Source organism: Culicoides brevitarsis, chromosome 2 (assembly GCF_036172545.1).
Source record: "Culicoides brevitarsis isolate CSIRO-B50_1 chromosome 2, AGI_CSIRO_Cbre_v1, whole genome shotgun sequence".
NCBI lineage: Eukaryota > Metazoa > Arthropoda > Insecta > Diptera > Ceratopogonidae > Culicoides > Culicoides brevitarsis.
In genome coordinates, this window is record NC_087086.1 from 36,741,827 (window position 1) to 36,762,207 (window position 20,381).

The 20,381-nt window shown below is 25.0% G+C and overlaps 1 protein-coding gene across 2 annotated transcripts in view; it reads right to left on the reverse strand.

Moving 5' to 3' along the window:
* The window catches only part of LOC134829679 (uncharacterized), a 54,267-nt gene extending 35,193 nt beyond the window's left edge, over positions 1-19,074 (reverse strand). For both annotated transcript variants that reach the window (XM_063842892.1, XM_063842891.1), the window contains exon 1: positions 18,975-19,074. The gene's annotated coding sequence lies outside the window, so the exon portion shown is untranslated. The remainder of the gene's footprint in view (positions 1-18,974) is intronic.
* Between the last annotated feature and the right edge of the window lie 1,307 nt (positions 19,075-20,381).

Sequence of the window (20,381 nt, forward strand, 5' to 3'; positions counted from 1 at the left end):
TGATTCATTTTTAACCACGTGACGTTTTTGGCCCAGTGCGTATTTTGAAAATTTTCTAAAATATTTTTTCAAATTTTTTTGACCCAATGCACATTCTAAAATGTCTAAAAAATAAATTATGAAAATTTTAAAATTTTCCCAATGAACAATTTGAAGATTTTTTTAAATTAAAATTTTGACCCACTGCATATTTGAAATTTTTTATTTATTTCAAAATAATTCAATTTTTTTTTTATTTTAAAAAATTTAATAAAAAAATTAATTAATTTTCAGCAATTTGAAGTTTTTTTTATTTTAAATTTAATTTTAAATAATTATTTAATTAATTAATTTTTTTTTTAAATAAATAAAATTAAAATTTTTTACCCAGTTCACATTCTATAATTTTCCAACTGAAAAAAAATTACATTTATTTTTAAGACATTTTTATTTTAAAGTCAAATGAAAATTAGTTCAGAGCTTTATTTAATATTTTTTAACCCAATGCATATTCTGAATTTTTTTTTTACCCAATACATATTTTAAAATAATCCAATTTTTAATTTAAAAAAAAACCCAATGCACATTTTAATTTTTTTCAAATTTTTAACCCAGTTCACATTATTTAATTTTTTTAATTAAAAAATTTTCCCAGTTTACATTTTTTTGAAGGTTCTTTTTATTTTGAATTTTTACCCAGCTTATTTTCTAAAAAATTTAGATATAAAATTTTTACAATTTTACAATTTGTTAACCCAATGCACATTCTTAAATTATTTTATTTTTCAAATATTTCTAAATAGGCCCAATACAAATTTAAAAATTTTTCTCAATAATTTTTGAAAATTTGTTTTGACCTAATACACATTTCAAATTATTCAATTCTAAATTTAAAAAAAATCCCAATGCACATTTTTATTTTTTTTCAAAAATTTTCCCAATAAACAGACAGACCTAAATTCCTTTCTTTGTTTTTTCCTCAAAATGCCGTAAAAAAATGACGATAAAACCTCCTCATTAATTCCGAATTAATGGCGTTGCGTGTTTTCCCCCCTCTCATTTTTCCAAGGGGGAGGAATTAATCACACAACAATTGACGAAGAAAAAAAAACATTTGTAAAAATAAAAAAGAGAGATAATAAAAAAGAGGGAAAACACAACAAACTAACAGGTGATCTATAAAAAAAATACCGTATGACGCGACGCAAGGCAGGAGGGACGAAGAAGAAGAACAACAACAATAACCTTGCAATACTTAATTTTCAACACGCACGCACCGACAACCGCTCTCGCAATTGAGATAACACAGAGATAGGTCGGGTGCGATTCTCCCGCAACATCGACGGTTGATTATCATCATCTGCTACTCAGTTATGACGTCACACGAGTTCTGTACGTGAGAAACGTCATAACTGTGACGTCAGAAAAAAAATTTTTTTTTTAGAGAAAATTAAATATGCATGAAAAACAAGAGTAATTCCGCTCTTCACTCACACACGAAAAATAAATAAACAGAAAAATTTTCTTTATTTTTCTCAAATAAAACTCAAGTTGTTGTCGCAAAAATTCTCCGACATTGTTCGTTCGCATGAAAATAAACGAGATTGCGCAAAATACATTTAATGCCCCACCCGTTCAAGTGATGTTTTCAAGTTTTTTTTTTGTTGTTGTCTTTTTTGCTTGCGAATCTCTTGTCGAACAATAATCTTTCATGTAGATGTCTGAGCAAGTTGTTAAAAAAAAATATGTGATAAAAAAATTGTCGATACTTCAGAATTCAAGTGAAAGGGAAAAGAAACAAAAAAAACAGCTGCTGAAAAAAATTCGGTCCGTTTTTTTTTTGTTTTTTAATTGAATCGTTAATTCGTTGTTAATTGCGGTGATGCTTTTATGAGATGAAAATGTTGGAAAAAAAGGGAAAGCGCAACAAACGAACCACAATGTCAACCCAATACCGAGAAGATTAGTAAACAAAGAGGAAATGTACGATGTAGTTTATGCAAATATTTACATGGAATGGTGATGATGATGATGATGACATTAATTTTGCAGATAAAAGTTGTGTTTGTTGAAATAATGAGGAGAAGTGTTAGTTAAGATTACAAGTTTGGAACAGATTATCCTTTTGAGATTTTAGAATAGATTTTTGTTTTCATAAAATTCTTATGAATATTTATAAGAAATTAAAATTTTCATGAAATTTTCTAAAAAAACTCAATTTTTAACATTTTTTAAAATTAATTTTTTTTAATATTAAATTATTAATTTAATTTAATTTTATTTTATTTAAGTTTAATTTAATTATAATAATTTATTTTTAATTTAATTTTATTATTATTTTTTAATAATTATTATTTAATTAAATTATTAATTTTAATAAATAATAATAATAAAAAAAATTTTTTAAATTAATTTAAAATTTTTTTTAATTTTTTAATTTAATTTTAATTTAATTGACAAAAAAATAATTAATTTAATTTAATATTGTTTATTAAATAATTAATAAAATTAAATTAAATTTTTTATTTTTATTCAAATTTTATAATTAATTATTATTTTATTTAATTTTTATTTAATTTTTTTTTAAAAGAAAAATCAAATTTTAAATTAATTTTAAATTTTTTTAATAAATTATATTAATTAAACATCAATTTAAAAAAATTATCGTTGAAAATTTTAAAATCGCCTTTTCGCTAATTCATTTTTTTTTTTAATTAATTTTGTTTTGAAAAATTTAATTTAGTATATTTTAGAAAAAAAAAATTAAAAAAATATTAAGTTAGTCCAAAATTGATAAAAAAATCAAAACAAAACTGAAAATTTGCAAATGTCAGCTCAAAAAATGACCGTTAAAATTTTAAAAATAAAAAATCCGCCATTTTTCTCTTTTTAAAAATTTTAACGGTCACTTTTTGAACTGACAGATGTCAAATTCCACAAATTTTCTTTAATTATTTCTTAATTTCATTGACTTTTGAACCATATCACTCGTCATAGCAACAAAAATCGTCCTTGATACCATTCTCAGTTAATTAATTTACAACAACTAATTGAATATTTTGTTGCAAATCTCTTTTTTTTATTTTATTGGATCAAAGTCAACGTTCAGTAGACCGCACCACATGCATGAAAACCACAGCAAAGCAACAACTAAATAAAAACAAGCATGTGAGAAGTCATTCACTGCAAAGAAAAAACAGTCTACGAGATGATTATTCATCTTTTTTTATTCTCATTAGACGATTTTAATAATAAATCATCCTTGGCTTTGCTTTGTGAATGACTTGACTTGTTTTACATCTTCATCGCTTGCTTTGATCCGAACATGAAAAAAATAGTTTGTTTATTTTTTTTAAATAATTAAATTAATTATCGCGAAAAATTAATTTAATTTTTTAAAAAATGACCAGACGCCTCCATATCGATGAAATTTCAATCATTTTCTCATCACATCGCCTCGCCGAAGGTTTTCTTGTTTATTGAGCGCAAACAAAATAAAATTAATTATTATGTTAGGAACGATATAAATTATAATAATACATCATCTAATCGTCGTCTTGCGCGTTCTCGTGTTGGTCCATTGTGTGTGTTTATAATAATACGAACAAAAAAAAAGAAATACATGTTGACACATTTTGTTATTATTATATTTTGTATGTCAAGGTAGAAAATGGCTCTAACGAAATTTTTTATTTATTTATTTGTTTGTTTGTCGTTTGTCGGGTTTTTAGTGAGAAACACACAAAATTTGATTGAAAAATAATAAATTAAATTACGGCGGTTGGTTCGTTTGGTCAGTGCGATGATGATGATGATGACGATGATTTATTATCCGGAGCAGATGTTGCTTTATTTCTGTCCTCAGGCTTAATTGTGGATTTCCGATCAGGTGATTTTTTAATTAAATTACGAGTTTTGCATGGAAATAGTTTGAAGTTTTCATTAAAAGTTGAAGAGATGTTGGTTGACCATTACGTTTGCTTACTTTTTGGTTGCTTTGACATAAGTTTTTGAATTTTGATTTTATTTAAAAAATTTTTTTGACAATAAAATTTGACAGCTTGATAAAAAAAAAAAATTGGCGAAAAGATTTGAATTATTTCATTTAAAAAAATTATTTGATAAATTGAATTAAAAAATTAAATGATATTTTTTTTCAATTAAAAAAAATTTAAATTTTACAAAATCTAATTACAGGAATATTTTTTTTAAATATAAAAATGGCGAATTTTTTTTATCTTAAAAATTTCTAACGGTCATTTTTTGAATTGAAAAATGTCAAAATTTCTTTTAGTAATTTCATTTATTATTTTTTTTGTTAGATTTTAAGCCCAAAATAATAGAAAAAAGCTTTTAAGTTTTACGAGAAAAAAAATCATGAATTTAACTTAAGGTCGTTAAACCCTAAAAGTCAAAAAAAATCCTTTACACAAAAATTTCTTAAGAAAAATGAACCTTTATTAACAAAATCTTGCTTTCTTTATTTTTTTTCTTATCCAACTTTATCTAATAACCCAAAAAATGTGCGTTTCCCATAAATAAAAGTCCCTCTGAAAAAAAAATCTATTTTCATGTCCATTAGTTCTCATTGTGTGTGTGCGTGCCTGTATGCTTTGTGCAGAAAAATTTGCCATCATAACATTAAATCACTGCAAACTTTTCTATTAAATTACACGAAAAATCCAGTTCTGTTACTTTCTCCTTTTCCATCTTCTTTGTCGTCATCAAGCAGCTTATTATCTTGTAATTAGAACGCTTCATTTAGCACAAAAATGCGAAATTTCGCCAATCTGAGAGAAAAATCAAGGAAAATTTTTATTGTGACACTGCGAATGTAATAAAGCGAGAAATGTAGTTTTCTTTAAAAATGCTCAAAAAAGGCGAACATTCACATGAAAAATGTCGTAAAAAGTTTTTCCTTGTAATGCTTGAGGACGAACGAACAAGAGAGGGATATTTAATAAAAAAAATCTTGCATTATTAAAATTTAGGGAGAAAAAAAGCAAGAAAACGTAAGATTTTTATTATTAGTATACTCCCTGCTTCCCTCTCGACATGCGGGAGAAAAGTTGGATGTGAAGTCATTATACCATGACACACATTATTTTGCTCATTTTTTCTCTTCCGCCCCGATAATTTTTTGTCAACATTTTCCTTTTTCATACATTTTTGGGCTGTGGAACGACGAAAAAGTAGAAAAAATCCGAGAAAAATGCAATAACGTCATTTTATTGACTTGTCGAAATGAATTTGGCACACATTCGAACACACGTTTTGCTGATATTTCTCTCCGGTCTCGGGATATTTTCATGAAAATAAAAATAATAATTGTTATTATTCAAAGCATTGATCAGATTTTCCATGCAATGCTCTCCTCTGCCGCTGTTATAATAAAAATAACTCGTTTGACAAAATGTGCTATTTATAGAAAACAATAAAAAGTCGACGTCGTCGTCGTGATCTGAGAAATTATTCGAGAGCAAAAGAAGAAGAAGAAGAGACGACGTACAAATGAAATAATAATAAATATCGCAAAGTACTTTGTTTTAAAATGATGATGATCATTGTAATAGACTCGAGCATGTACGAGTGCTTAATAAAAATAAACAGAAATTTGCATCGTCTTATTATTATTTAGTTTTAGTTTTAGGGGATTTGCAAGTCGTTTGCATGCTTTTTCATGGAAAATTTTTAGGTTGGCGGCAAGTTGGAGAGCTCTGTTACAATTTTCCACTAATTTGACTCGTTTATTGTTTGATGAGTCGAGTTAATGTTCTCTCTTGTGATGTTTGTTTATTTGGATTTGCATCGAGTTTTTCGTTTTGTGGTTCGGGAAATTGATTTATCTTATTCCAAAATATTTTTTATTTAATTTAAAATCAAAATAATAAAATGAATTAAAAAATTAAATTAAATTAAATACCTAAATAATTATTTTATTAATTAATTATTTTTTATTAATTTTTTATTTTTTTAATATTTTTTTTTATTTTATTTGTTTTTTTTTAAATATAAAAATGATTTTAGAAGTTGAAAACTTCAAAAATGTTTTTTTTTTCTATTTTTTTTTTTTTTAATATTTTTTTAAAAATAATTTTTTTTAAATATTTTTTTAAAATATTTTTTTAAATTTTATTTATGTTTTTTAAAAATATTTATATATTTTATTAATTAATCAGTTTATTTTTATAAAAATAATAATTAATTAATTATTTAACAAAAAAAATATTTATTTTTATTTTATTTATTAAATAAATAAATTAAAAACTTCCCATGAAGCAAAAAAATAAATAAATAAAAATTTTACATCTGTCAGTTCAAAAATGACAGTTGAGATTTTCAGGAGAAAAAAATCCGCCATTTTTATATTTTTTTAAACAGTATATTTAAATAAAAATGTTTTTAAAATTAGAATTTTTAGGATTTTGTTAAATTTTTATAAACAACTTTTGAATAAAATATTGCTAAAACTTAATTTTTTTTAATAAATTTTATCGATTAAATATTTTTTTTATATTAAGAACATGGAACGTCAATTCAAAAATTAACCGTTTAAAATTTGAAAATCGCCTCTTCGCTAATTCAAAAAAATTATAATTTCATATTTTTCAGTGAAATTTTATTAAAGCGTAAAATTTATTATAAAAAATGAAAATTTTCTGTCAAAAAAAAATATTTTCTATTCAAAATTTAACAAAACCTGTCTTACTCAACACTTTTTTGCTCTCCCTTTTATCTATTTTTTTCTTCTCGAATTTTTCGAAGGTCATCCCCTCATCCATCTCAACTTTTTTTTTTGTAAATATTTTTTTATGCTAAGCATCATGACACTAAATATCACTCCATCAACTCGGCGATCATATTTCACGAATCGATTCTTCTTCCTTTTTCCTCATTTTTCGTGTTTCGCTTTAAAAAAAATGTCCTGTCAGAAAATTATTTTAATCGATCAATCACAACCTTTTTTTCGAGTCATCCTTAACCAATAACACGCAGCAGTAATAAACGACGACGATGTGGACAAACGAGGTATCGAAAAAAAATCACAAACCTTTGATTGAAGGATTAATGGTCGTGTTTTTGTTCGTTCGTAAAAACTGCTTTGAAGTGAAAAAAAAAATAAAAAAAAACAAGACAGACAACAAACACGCATTAAATGGCGCCCGTCGTCGTCATGTTTTTTTTCAACCCCAATTTTTGAGTGGCTTTTAGACAAAAAGAAGCAATTTCATGCAAGTGCCTGAATTAAAATAAATTTCTCGAAAAAGAAGAAAAAACCACAAATGGACACAATTTTTAAATTGAATGCTAATTTTGTGTCATGACCAATGCAAGAAAAAAAAATCTCAAGTAACACATTGATTGCCAAATTGTGATTTCCTGCATCGCCGAGTGTCCTTTTTGTGCGAGGCCGAGTCCTTTACAATAATAATTTTTGATCAAATACGCCATAAAATATCTCTCCAAATACTGCATGAGATGTCCTGCTTTTTTTCCTCTTGTTTCGTTTTTAAAGCCCACAAAAAAAAATCACACAAGGCAGACTGCCAAAAATTTTATGAGCAAAAAAAAAGTTATAATGTCACTTGATTTGTGTTTACGTAGTTCCCGAAACGTAGTAGTCGAGGGTGAATTTGAATACAAATTTGGGTGATGTGTGAAACGTTCTTCGAGTGTTGTCGACACTTTTATCACGACGACGACGAACTGAAGAAGAATGATGTCGCATTATGCTCAAGTCACTCACCATGACACCCGGAAGAAACTTTCTTTTTTTTTGCTTTTTTTCGGGGAAATGAAAATAAAACGTTTTAGTAAGTTGATACTTTTCCGTGTTTGTCTTGTAATTAATTGATTTTTGTGCAAGTTTTACATGAGAAAATTTTCAAAGGAAATTTGTTTGAAAAATTTAAAAGGAAAAAAATTAATTGGATGTCAATCATTTTAGTTTTTAGTTGTTTTGACAAAATATTGAAAGAAAATATTTTTTTTCTTGTGTGTCATAAATTCGTCAAAAATTCTATTGAGCAAGAAAATTTTTTGATATTTTTTTTTTTTGTAAAAAAAATATTTTTAATTAGTTTTTTAATGAATTTATTTTTTTAATATATTTTTTATAAGCATAAGTGTTTAAATTTTTTGAGTAGTCAAAAATTAATTATTTATAATTTTTATTTTTTTTTATTTAATTTAAATAAATTTAAAAAATAATTTTTATAAATTTTATTTTTTTTAATTAATTTAATTTAAATAAAAAAAATTAAAATAATTTTTAAAAATAAATTTAAAAATAATTTTTTAAAAATAATTTTTTTTTATAATATAAATAATTTTAAAACAATATATTATTTCATAAATTTAAATATTAAAAAAATAAAAAAAAATATTTCTTTAATTTTTTTATAATTAATTAATAAAATCAAATTTAATTTTAATTTAATTTAATTTTTTTTTTCAATTTTTTAAAATTTTGTTTTGAAAATTATTTTTTTTAAAGACTTAAATTTAAATTAACATTAATTATTTAATTAATTATTTTTATAATAAAAAAATATTAAAAAATAATAAAAATATTTTTCTTTAAATTTATTTAAATGAAGTAAATAAATTTAATTTGTTTTGTTTTTAATTTTTAAAAATTTTATTTTTTTATTTTTTAATTTTTTTTATCATAATTATTTAATTATTTTTCAAATTTATTGTATTTAATTAAAAAATAAAAAAATAATTTTAAAAAAATAATTTAAAAAAATTCTTTAAATTTATTTTCTTTAAATTCAATTCAAAATTGATTTTTAATTGAATTCAAATTAAATTTATTTATTTTTTCAAAAACTTATTTTTTTAAGTTTTCAAAAAAAAATTATGAAAAATTAAAACTTATGAAATTTTATATTTTTTTAATCCTCTTAAAAAAAATTTCCATAACTCATTAAATTTTATGCAATTTCAAGCAGTATTTTGATGAATCTATTAAATTTTTATTGTTCTCGAATGCTTTTAAAGCCATATAATTTTGTTCATTTATTTCTCCATAATTCCACTTAAAAGCAAAAAATCACTGCTAGTTTTGTATACAATTCAAAAATTGCTCGAGACACGCCATCAACTATCCAGCAATATTTTTATGACACTGTTTATCTGAAAATGCCATAAAATTTTTATCTGTCATGTCATAAATGAGCTCGCGCGAGAGACACAATTCAACTAAAAATTTATGAATTTTCGATCAATATTCAGCCCCCTTTTTATTTTTTTATTTTTTCTACCCGAGATAATGACTCTGCCATGCCACAACTAAGTAGTAGTAAATATAATCAAGAACATGATAGTTGCTCGTTCGTGATATACAGTAGTCACTTTGTCTAGACATTACTTTTACGAGACTACGTCACATATATACTCTCACGAAAAAAGAACACAAAAGGCACTATCAATGATAAATGATTTATTACTTTGTTTCTCATTCTGCCTTTTTTACCTCTTTTTTTGCTCTTTGGTACTTTGTGCGATCATTCAACTCATTTTCTGACAATAATCTTGTTTTTTGTTGATGATTTTTTCAGAAACGAAGGGGACGATTTTCTAAAAATAATGTTGAAAAGTTTTTTGCTGTAAGTAGCGTGAAAAAATGAATGACAGCAAACTAATAGCAAAGTAATAAGAAAAGATATTTTTGAGGGAAAAAAAGTAAATAATAAGATATTTTTCTTCAGAGCTATAAAAATTCGTTAGATAACTGTCTGAAGAAAGAAGATTTAAGTGCTTTTTGAATTAAACCACGTGGTTTTTTTCAAATCTTTAATTTTAATTAAACTTCATGGTTTATTCGGATTTTTTAATTTTATGAAACCACGTGGTTTTTCAAATTTTTAATTTTAATTAAACCTCATGGTTTATTCGGATTTTTTAATTTTATGAAACCACGTGGTTTTTTCAAATTTTTAATATTTATTAAACCTCATGGTTTACTCGAATTTTTTAATTTTATGAAACCACGTGGTTTTTTCAAATTTTTAATATTAATTAAACTTCATGGTTTATTCGAATTTTTTAATTCTATTAAACCACGTGGTTTTTTTAAATTTTTTAATTATATTAAACCACGTGGTTTTTTCAATTTTTTAAATCATATTTAACCACGTTGTTTATTCAAATTTTTCATTTTTATTAAACCACGTGTTAAAAAAAAACAAATTTTAACCACGTGACCCAAATACGCCTAAAAGAGCATTTTTCTTTCAGAATCTAAGCAAACAAAAAATCATTACGCAGTAAAAGAAGAAAAATAAACAACAAAAACATCTAAAGAGACGAAGAAAGAAGATAAATAACGAGGCGCCTCCATTATTGATCAATTCAACTTTTGTCCCAATTTCTTCTTTTATGGATTTGTTTTTCTTTGCTTTTCCGCTCGCCTTATTTATCAATTTCACAAAAGAATTCAACAAAACCCGAACAAAGTTAATTCACGTAAGAAATTTCCTTTTTGCCTCGAAATTGCATTAGGAAGTATTTCAAAAGAGTCTCCTGCCGACTTCGGTGCACGTACAAAACTTAACAATAAAGGAAATGTCATTAGCAAATCATTTTAAAATGCAACATATTTCCCAAAGTACTTCCTTTGTGAGTTTACTGCAACGCTGGCAAATGCGACTCGCATGCCTTCACAAATTAAATTACATTAAAAATTATTTTATTACACAACTTTGTGCCAGTCATGTGTGCGTTCGGGGTGCAAAAACGTGTGAATTTGATGAATTGCAACGATAAAAAATGTGAAAAATGACATTTTTGTGCCGTTTTTTATGTATAATTGCACAAATGCACGTAATTAATGCACTTCTCATGTGTGGCATTAGCATAAAAACGGGCGCTTTAAATCACGATTACGAAACTATAATTAGCTGTTAAGAGGACAAATTGTGTCAAGTAGGGGTTTTTGTGCCGATGCCACGAGGTAGATGACTTTCAAGGGGGTTTTTGCAAAGATTTTTTATTTAAAATGATAAATTTGAAGTTTTTTTTGAGTTAAAGTGCACTTTTAAAGTGAAAGAAACTTTTTTAAATAGAATTTTCAGAATGTTTTTTACCTTTTTCAGTATTTAAAGAGCTCTTGAAAAATTATAAAAATTTGTATGAAATGTCATTTTATGCTTTTGAAAGTCTTTCATAACTTTTAATTAGATTTTTTCATATATAATAAAAAATTCAAGAGGATTTTTTTTTTATTTTATTTCTGAAAAGAATTTTTTTAATTAAAAAGGTACTTTTAAAAAATAAAAAAAAAATATTTTTTCGAGTTTTGAACAATATTTTTATAATTTTCAGGGGATTTGCTAATGAAAATTTTAAAAATTAAAAAAAATTTCAATCCACTGAATTTTGTTATTAATTTTATAAATTAATTTAATTTTAATTTAATTTTAATTTTATTAATTTATTTTTATTTTTATTAATTTATTTTTAATTTTATTAATTTATTTTTAATTCGATTTGATTTTTAATGAATTTTTAAATTGATTTATTTATAAATTAAATATAATTTTTAATAATTTAATTTAATTTAATTTTTATTTTATTTTATTTATTTTTTTTATTTTTTAATTATAAAGAATAATTTTTTACATAAAAAAATATAATTAAAAAAAAAAACATTAATTTATTAAGTTCTAACTTTTAATTTTTTTAATTAAATAAAAATTCTTGAAAATTAATTTTTTTTTTTGAAATCATCAATTTTTATCAAAAAATATTTTTCAAACCATCAAAACTGCTAAAAAAAATTCAATTTCTCATTATCGGTCTAAAAATCAATTTTTTACCAACATATTGTATCAAAAAATATCCGATTCTTCACACATTCTCGTCATTTTATTCACACATAAAAGCAAGATGTCACTCTCCGGATCTCGCTTAAATCGCATTTTACGACCAAATCCGACAAACAGACACGTAAAAAAAAAGTGTCTCCAACACCACTCGCTCACATCCGACGATTATTGACCAAAAACCGACATTAACATTTTATAGCTTGAACATCCTTGATGCCAACGTTTGCCATTTATTGCACAAAAATGGAATGAAAAGTTGTTTCCTGTGCTTTTCCTTCTATGAACAACAAAAAAAAATTAAATATTGCATCTCGCTGTTTTAGTAACAAACAAAAGTTTTTTTTTTGATAGTGAAAAAAAAAATAAACAACGCAACTTTAAATAAATAAATAAACAATTTTTGGAACAAAACTGAAAATTCATAACTTTCGAAAAAAAAAAATAAAAAATAAATAACGAAACTGGAAGAAGAAGAAATATTTACGCGAAAATACTTCATAATGCGTATAAAAAATATTTTTTGAATGGAATCCAAAAATTGTATTTATGCAGCACTACTTAGGGGAGTTTTATTGTTTAGCAGCGATTTTTCGCAGGAAATAGAGTAGAAAAGGACTTTTCTTCTTCCTTTTTGTTTTTCGTAAATAATGGCTTCACAAAGAGGAATCAATTGAAACAAAAAGCAAACAAAGGAAAAAGGGAGATTTGGATTGTTAATTCTTCTTTTTATCTTTTGAATGAGTTTTGTTTCAATTTTATTCTTTGTCTGATTCTTTGTGAATTTTTTTTATTTTAATTTTTTTTTATTTTATTATTTTATTAATATAATTTTGTTTTTTTTTTTTTTATATTTAATTTAATTAATTTTTATTTATTTTATTTTTATTTATTTTTTTTTTATTTATTTTTTTTTTTTTATTTTTATTTTTTTTATTTAATTTAAATTTTATTTAATTTAATTTAGTATTTTTTAAATTTTTATTTATTTTTTAAATTTTTTAAAATTATTTATTTAAAATTTATTCATTAATTTAATTAATTTAAATTTTTTTTATTTTTATTTATTTTTTTTTATTTATTTAATTTAATTATTTTTTTTATTTTATTTTATTTTTCAATTTTTTATTTTTGATTAAAATCCTATTTTTCAGATTTTAACCAAAAGTAAAAAAAAAAATTGAAAATAAAATTTCAAGCAAGAAAAATCGATTTTTTGTCTGCAGAGTCGAGTTGGAGTTGCGAGAGGAGAAAAAGACGAAGAAACCAATGAACCAACACACACACACGACACAAAGAATGACAACATTCCTCACCCATCCAACAACATACACGAGACGATTACGAAGCACCATATGGTTTGTTATATCTCTTTACGTTTTTGTTCCCTTTTTTCTTCGTTGTCGAGAATTTCTTTCGAGCAAAATTTCTAACAAAATAAAGTAATCTCATTTCATGTGTGGAACAGCGCACAAAAATATGTGAATGCATCACAAATATCATCTGTGTCCCTTTTTGTCTCTTTTTTTCCTTCGTTCGTTTGGAAGCATCTAGCTCGTTTTGTTTGTTGTTGGAGTTATTTAAGCGCTAAAATAAATAAAAGCTTGAGAAACGCAAATCACACTTAATATTGCATGAAGAGAAAAGTTTACAAGTATTCATATTTTTTTCTTGTCTTTTTTGTGAATGTGTGTTTGTGAATAGTAACAAATGAAAAAAAAAAACAAAAAAAAATGAAGAATAAATAAAGAAATTTTTTGTTATTTCAGAATTTTTGAAAAATGGTTATAAGAGCGCATTCTATAATTATTTAATAAATAATTATTTTTAAAAAAATTAAAATTATTCAAATGAATTTTTATATTTTTTTTTTCAAAATATTTAATTTTTTAGCTTAAAGAAATAATTTTTTATTTAAAATTTTTTTTTAAAAATAAAATAAATAAAATATTTTTTTTAAATTAATTTTTTTTAAATAAATTTATTTTAATTAATTTAATTTATTTTTTTTTTAAATTATTATTTTTTTATAAATTTTTAATAAAATTCAATATATTTATTGTTTATTAATTTTCAAAAATTTTTTTTTTAGTTTTGAGAAAGTTAATTATGATTTTAAGAGCTATAACTCTTTTTTTCGTATTTATTCCATTTTTAAATATTTATTTAAAATATTTGACGAATAAAATATTTAAAATTTCAGTTCATTTTTTAGAAATTAAAAATTTTCATATTAAATTGAGAAAAAATGAATAATTTAAATTTTACTCTTTAAAAAAAATAAAATAAAAAAATTTCTTAGTTTTTAAAAATAATTATTTTAAATAATTTTAAAATAAAAAAAAATTTTTATAAAAAAAATATTGTTAAAAAAAATTAATTAATTCAAAATAAAAAATAAAATTAAAAAAAATAAATTTAAAAAAAAATTATAAAAAATTAAAAAAAAATTTTAAAATTATTTTAAATTTTTTAAAAAAAATGTTTAAATGTTTAAAATAAGGTTTAAATTATTTTAAAATAATTTTAAAAAATTATTCACTGAACAATTTTTTTTAAATAATTTTTTAATGAATTTTACCTTAAAACAAATTTTAATAATTTCTCAAAGAAATTTCCTTCCTGGAAATCACTTAAAACAGACAGACATGTCTCTGAGCTTAACATTTCGCCCGCAAACAAAATCCCATGAAGCACATAAAATACCCAAGTCTCATAGTAATAAAGCGTTTTGCCACGTACTCGTTTATTGCCATTGAGAAAAATAAAAAACACACACATTTCATCTCGCATGGTTGTCGTCTCCGTCAACGACGACGAGCGACGGGCAATGAAGCAACATTCATAAAACTAAAAAAAAAGAGACGAAGGAGAAAAAAAAATAGGACGACATAATTTTTTGTTTATTTTTCCCTGAAGCTGCTCTCTCTGGTCTCTGGCACAAACGTTTTTACAACAACAACAACTTTTTGCATCGATTTTCCCTCTCCTTCACTCGCATTTTCAGCAGTTTTGCGTCAACAAACAGAGCAAAACGCAACAACTTTGGAAGCTGCAGCATTTTAAGTACTACCGCAATTTATTCAATTTGCTGCCTCATCATCGGAAATGCGCGCATTAGTGACCAACGGCTCTCCGTTAATGGATTGCTGATGTAGATAACGCGACACGCCACTGCTCCCGCCTGATTGAATTCCAATTGAAAATTCCAATAAATGTAACTACTTAATGAAAATTTATTGAAATGTCAACAATAGTTGTGCACTGCATGTTTTCCGTGAGATCAAAAGTTTTCCGGGCACAAAATTAAAATAAATTGCATTCGATTCAAATCGAGTTTGAGATTTAATTTTGTTAATAAGCTCGACGAGGTGACATTTAGTCTGTGCAAAAAATTATTTTTACGAGCAATTTAACCTATTTGGACAGCTTTTCCTTCGTTGTTGTCGCCCATTAAGACAATTTCTTAATCCGAGTAAATTCTACTTTAGTTATGGCATAAATCAATATAATCCCCTTTTTAGTATGTGTTTGCGAAAAACACACAAACTTGGCCCGAAAAAGCTCTTGGAACACGTGTACGATGATATCGACATCAAAACACTGGTTTCTCGATGTTAGCTGTTGTTAGCTCGAGAAGACGGAGAAACTATAAAAAATAATATAATACCATAATCTTAAGTTTTAATCAAAAACTTTAACGTTCGACTGTAAATGGAGCTATGGAACGTATATAGAGAGAGGAGCAAAAACCGTAAGTACCTCAATTATTTTTACGAAGAAAACTAAAGTCTTTGTTGTTCTTGTTTTTCCTGTTTCTGCCCTGGGGGATTGAAAAGCGATGAAATTAACTATATTTGACATAAAAAAGTTTGTTTTTCATTAAAAATTTCAATTCAGCGGATTTTCAGCAAAATTTTTTTTGTTGCTGAATTAAAAAGATTTTTTTCAATTGAATTCAGCAAATTTTTTAAAAGTATTTTTTAAAAAATTTCAAAGATTTTTAAATGATTTTTATTTAAATTCAGCAAAAATTCAATTCAGCAAATTTTTTTTATTTGCTGAATTCAAAAGAATTTTCTTTTCAATTGAGATCAGCAATTTTTTTTTAAGTATTTTTAAAAATTTGAAATCTTTTCAAATTATTCTTAATTAAATTGAGCAAAAATTCAATTCAGCAAATTTTCAAAGTGATTTAATTCAATTCAGCAAATTTTCAAATTTATTTTTAATTCAATTCAGCAAATTTTCTGAATTAAAAAAAATCTTTTAATTCAATTCAGCAAATTTTTTATGTGCTGAATTATTTTTTTAAAATTAAGTTCAAAAAATTTTTTGAAGTATTTTTAAAAGATTTGAAATGATTTTTAATTCAATTCAGCAAATTTTCATTAAAATTATTTATTTGCTGAATTAAAAGAATTCTATTAATTTAGTTCAGCAAATTTTTTAAAATTATTTTCAAAAGGATTTTGACTGAAATCTTTTTTAATTCAGCAAAAAGTATTCAGCAAAATTCGCTGAATAGATTTTTTTAATTTTTGAACAGAAAAAACGAAATTAAAATCTAACTTGATAGAATTTCCTCCTTTAGACGTTAATTTAATATATTTTAAATCCTCAGAGTACTCCTTATGTATAAGAATGTTCGTACGTGGACATCATTTCCCATTTTAGATTAAAAGTTAAAAGACGTCGGAGAACAGACACATGAAAAACTAGGTACATTTAAAAGGCATTCATTGCACTCAACTCTAATTTATTATTCATCAACTGTCTACAAAGTGGGTGAAGTGAGTCAGTGTTACTCCGCATAAACGTACACAGCAGGCACTAACCACAATATTATTCATTTCACTTTACTTATCGATTTATTTTCATTTAATAGTCTTTCTAACCCGTGCTGATGTTTTGCTGCTGTTCAACGTAACTCAACTCGAAAAAAAAACGCCAATATTGCTTCTTTAAATATCTTTGTACTCAGTGAAATGGAAATTTGTAACGACTCGTTCATGTTGTCCGGTCGTTCAATTGTTGTTGTTGTTGTTATTGTAATAAATAAAATGAAAGATAGTCCGGCATATTAATTGTGTATTGAATGACATTTACACGGGCACTTGTGTCTCAGCTTGATTGCTTTGGTATAGTCCATCCAGTTCGTGATAATGATTGAACGGCGCGGAAAAAATAATAAATGGAATTTTCTCTACATGGTAAGTTCTCTACATGATGATAGAAAAAATAACTGATTCAAGTTAAATTTTTTACTTGTCTTTGTAGTTTTTTTTTTCGATAAGTGAATGGATAAATAATCCATGGAAAAAATAATTATTTAATTTGTTATTTGTTTTAGAATAATAAGAATTCGATTGACAATTGACAAGCAATCAATATATTCAATAGAACTGAAATAACAATGGGTAAGGAAGGAAACTGATTGTAGCGAGTTATATTAGAAAAGAAAAGAAACAGTTGGTCTATTGTTTGAAGAATATAAAAAACAGAAAAATTACGACCCATAGTCAACCGTAAATAAGTTATTCGGTGTAGACCAACTCAGTTTAACAATAAAACTTAAAGGCTTGACGACTTTTGAAATTGGAGTTTGGGATGAGAGCGCATTTCGTGAAAGTACAAAAAACGCTCAAAGGATTTAAAAGGTTAGTATTTATTTTTTTTAAACTTTCAAAAATTTTTAAAAAATATATTTCATACAATTTTAGATTGATACTTAAAGGAGAAGAAAAACTTCTAATTTTTTGAACTCAGGTAAGAATAAGATCCGTAAGATTCTTCTATGTTTTGATACACATTTAATTTCAAGTTTCACGAGAATGAGAGGAGATTTAGCAAACATCCCACAAAAAACGAAACAATATACGAAAAAAAATCGTAGAAGAGAAGGGCAAAAACTATGAAAGATATTAAATTGGAAGAAGATAATTTAAGAAAATACAAGATGATGAAATCCTCCGTGGTCCAAACTGATCATTATGTCATTCAGAATCAATAATAAAAGACTTAAAAATTGCAAAGTATTCGAAAAAATAAAACGAGTACATGAATCCAAAATACAACGAGAGTTCTAAAAATATTATTCACTATATTTAAATACGTACACAATGGCTTTCCTCAATAATCTGGAGGAGAAGAAAACTGCTGTTTCAGTCTAAAGTTAAAACTTTAAGGTCTAAAGTACTTGCCATGACAACTTTCTTTGACAAAAGACAGACTTCTATTTTTTATTAAACAGAAATATATTTTTAAAAAACCAAAAGGCAACTAACAGAAAGTACGAGATCTACATTTAAGGAAAGGATGGCATCCGAAACAAGTCATAGGATTCTTAACGTTTAGAAACTTTGAACTATAAAAGAAGACTTATGACTTAGAGCTATTAAGTTTATGATGAAAAAACGTTAAAAAGACAGAAACTTCATGAAATATTTTCTCTCAGACTTCAAATTAATAAAAAATGTTCAAAAAAAATATTTTCTTACAGTAACAGACAGACACCTTCCGAAACCCCCAAACCACAAAACATTCCAAATACCAAAAAGACACTTCATAACACACAAAATTCCTTCTAGGTATCTCTCCCATTCTCCATCTATACACGTGCATGTATTATTTATTGTTTTATTGTATTCATGCCATGAATATTGAATGTCCTGCTTTATAGTACACTGTACATTTTTTTCACTGACCTCCATTCCTTTCCTTCACATGTATACACGTTCACTCGTTTTTTTATGTATTTCTTTCTGTTTTTTTTAAATACATTGTAGCAGCAACATCGGAAAAAAAGGAACAAGATTTAGGATATGGATTTGTAAGATAATAAAAGTATTTCTAGGGATTATGCTTTAGAGAGCAGAAACGGCTTAAAAGAATGAAATATTAAATATACATATTTATTTATTGATTTTCTGCCGGAACGGGACACACAAAAAAATGGGGAGTAACGTTTTCCTTCAAAACGGGAAGGAACAAAAAAAAAACCTTCCGAGGAAAATGCTAAAACAATTTCCGGTTTTCATAAGTCAGCCAAGGTGAAAATTAAGTTTAGATTGATTTATCATCGTTGTCGACGAAAAAAAATCGACTTTTTACAACAAAACAATATGAAAAATTTATAGGAAACGGAAATAGAATCCAACTTACCTTTTTTTTCCTTGTTGTTTATCGCTGATGTTTTTCTTTTTTTGATTATATATGATGATTGATTTGTTATTTTCTTTGTTTGTAATTTTTTTAATCCTTGAACGATTATTTTGTATGAAAGCTCACTTTTTTTTTCTTTATTCCTTTTAATTTTTCTTTGCAATTATTTTTTTGATATGATCTCACACTACAATTACTTTCGCTTGTTATTTCATTTTTTTTCGCTGAAAAGGTAATAATAAAAAACCTATCTAGCAATTATTCAAACAATGACGACAACATGAAGTAACACTTTTCTTTGTTTTCTTCACTTTTTTACACTTTTTTTCCTTTTTATATAAATGTGTTGCCCTTTCAAGCACTTTTTATTGTGTTGACTTGTTCGATGATTGATATTGACGTATTAATTATTATATCAATAAAAAACCTTCTTGATCGGAAACGAGTTAAACTGTAACTGCAATTAATTTGAGTAAAATTGAGTGTTTTTATCTTATCAGTTCATTAGAATTTAAAAAACAAGCAAAATGCTTAAATTGATGAATCATGTTTACTTAACAAACATTAAAAAAAATATAAAAAAAATTCGCTGCACGGGGTAAATGTTCAAAGCTGTATACAGCAGGGTGCGGTTTGCATTTGTTGTTTTTGACAAGTCATAAACTACATTTAAAAATAGATTTTTTATTCGATGTTGACACAAAGCGGGAATGAACGATAGAAGGTTGAAGGTTGGGTGTCTGGAACGCATTCCACGCCATCGACAAAAAAGGTAGAAAATGAAATTAATCAAACAGCAAGAGAGAAAAAATGTCACAGTTCATCTACTGCTAGATCTTTATCCGGCCCGGGTTATTCGTCTCTGTATTATTTGCACAGAAAATTGAGGTAAATCCTACAAAAATCAACCTTTAGGGCGGAAAGCAAGATAAACTCTCAACTTTGTGTTACATCTACCCCCCGAATGACATGAGGTATGTACGCATGGCGTGGCATGACAAAAAACGAACAAGTACAAGACAGGTGAAAATGGTTTATCTCGATTGCTGAGCAAACACTCGAGACTTATTGCTACATTCAATAGGTATCTTCAATGCGACACACTTTTCTTTCATTTCTTTTATTATGTGTGTGAAGGTAGGTCGTCTTTTATTTCTTTTTTTTTTCTTCTGCTTATTTTCTCTCTCTCAAGGACGTTACTGATATTTACAAAGCAGTCTGTCTGTTTGTTTTCTCATTTAAAATTTCAATTCAGCGAATTTACAGCAGATTTGTTGTTTGCTGAATTGAGAAATATTCCTGATTAACAAATATCTTAGTTTGCTTCAGTTTATAAAACTCGAAAAAAAATCATTTTGAATCAAAATTTTTTTCAATTCAGCAAAAATTCGTATTTTTAATTCAGCA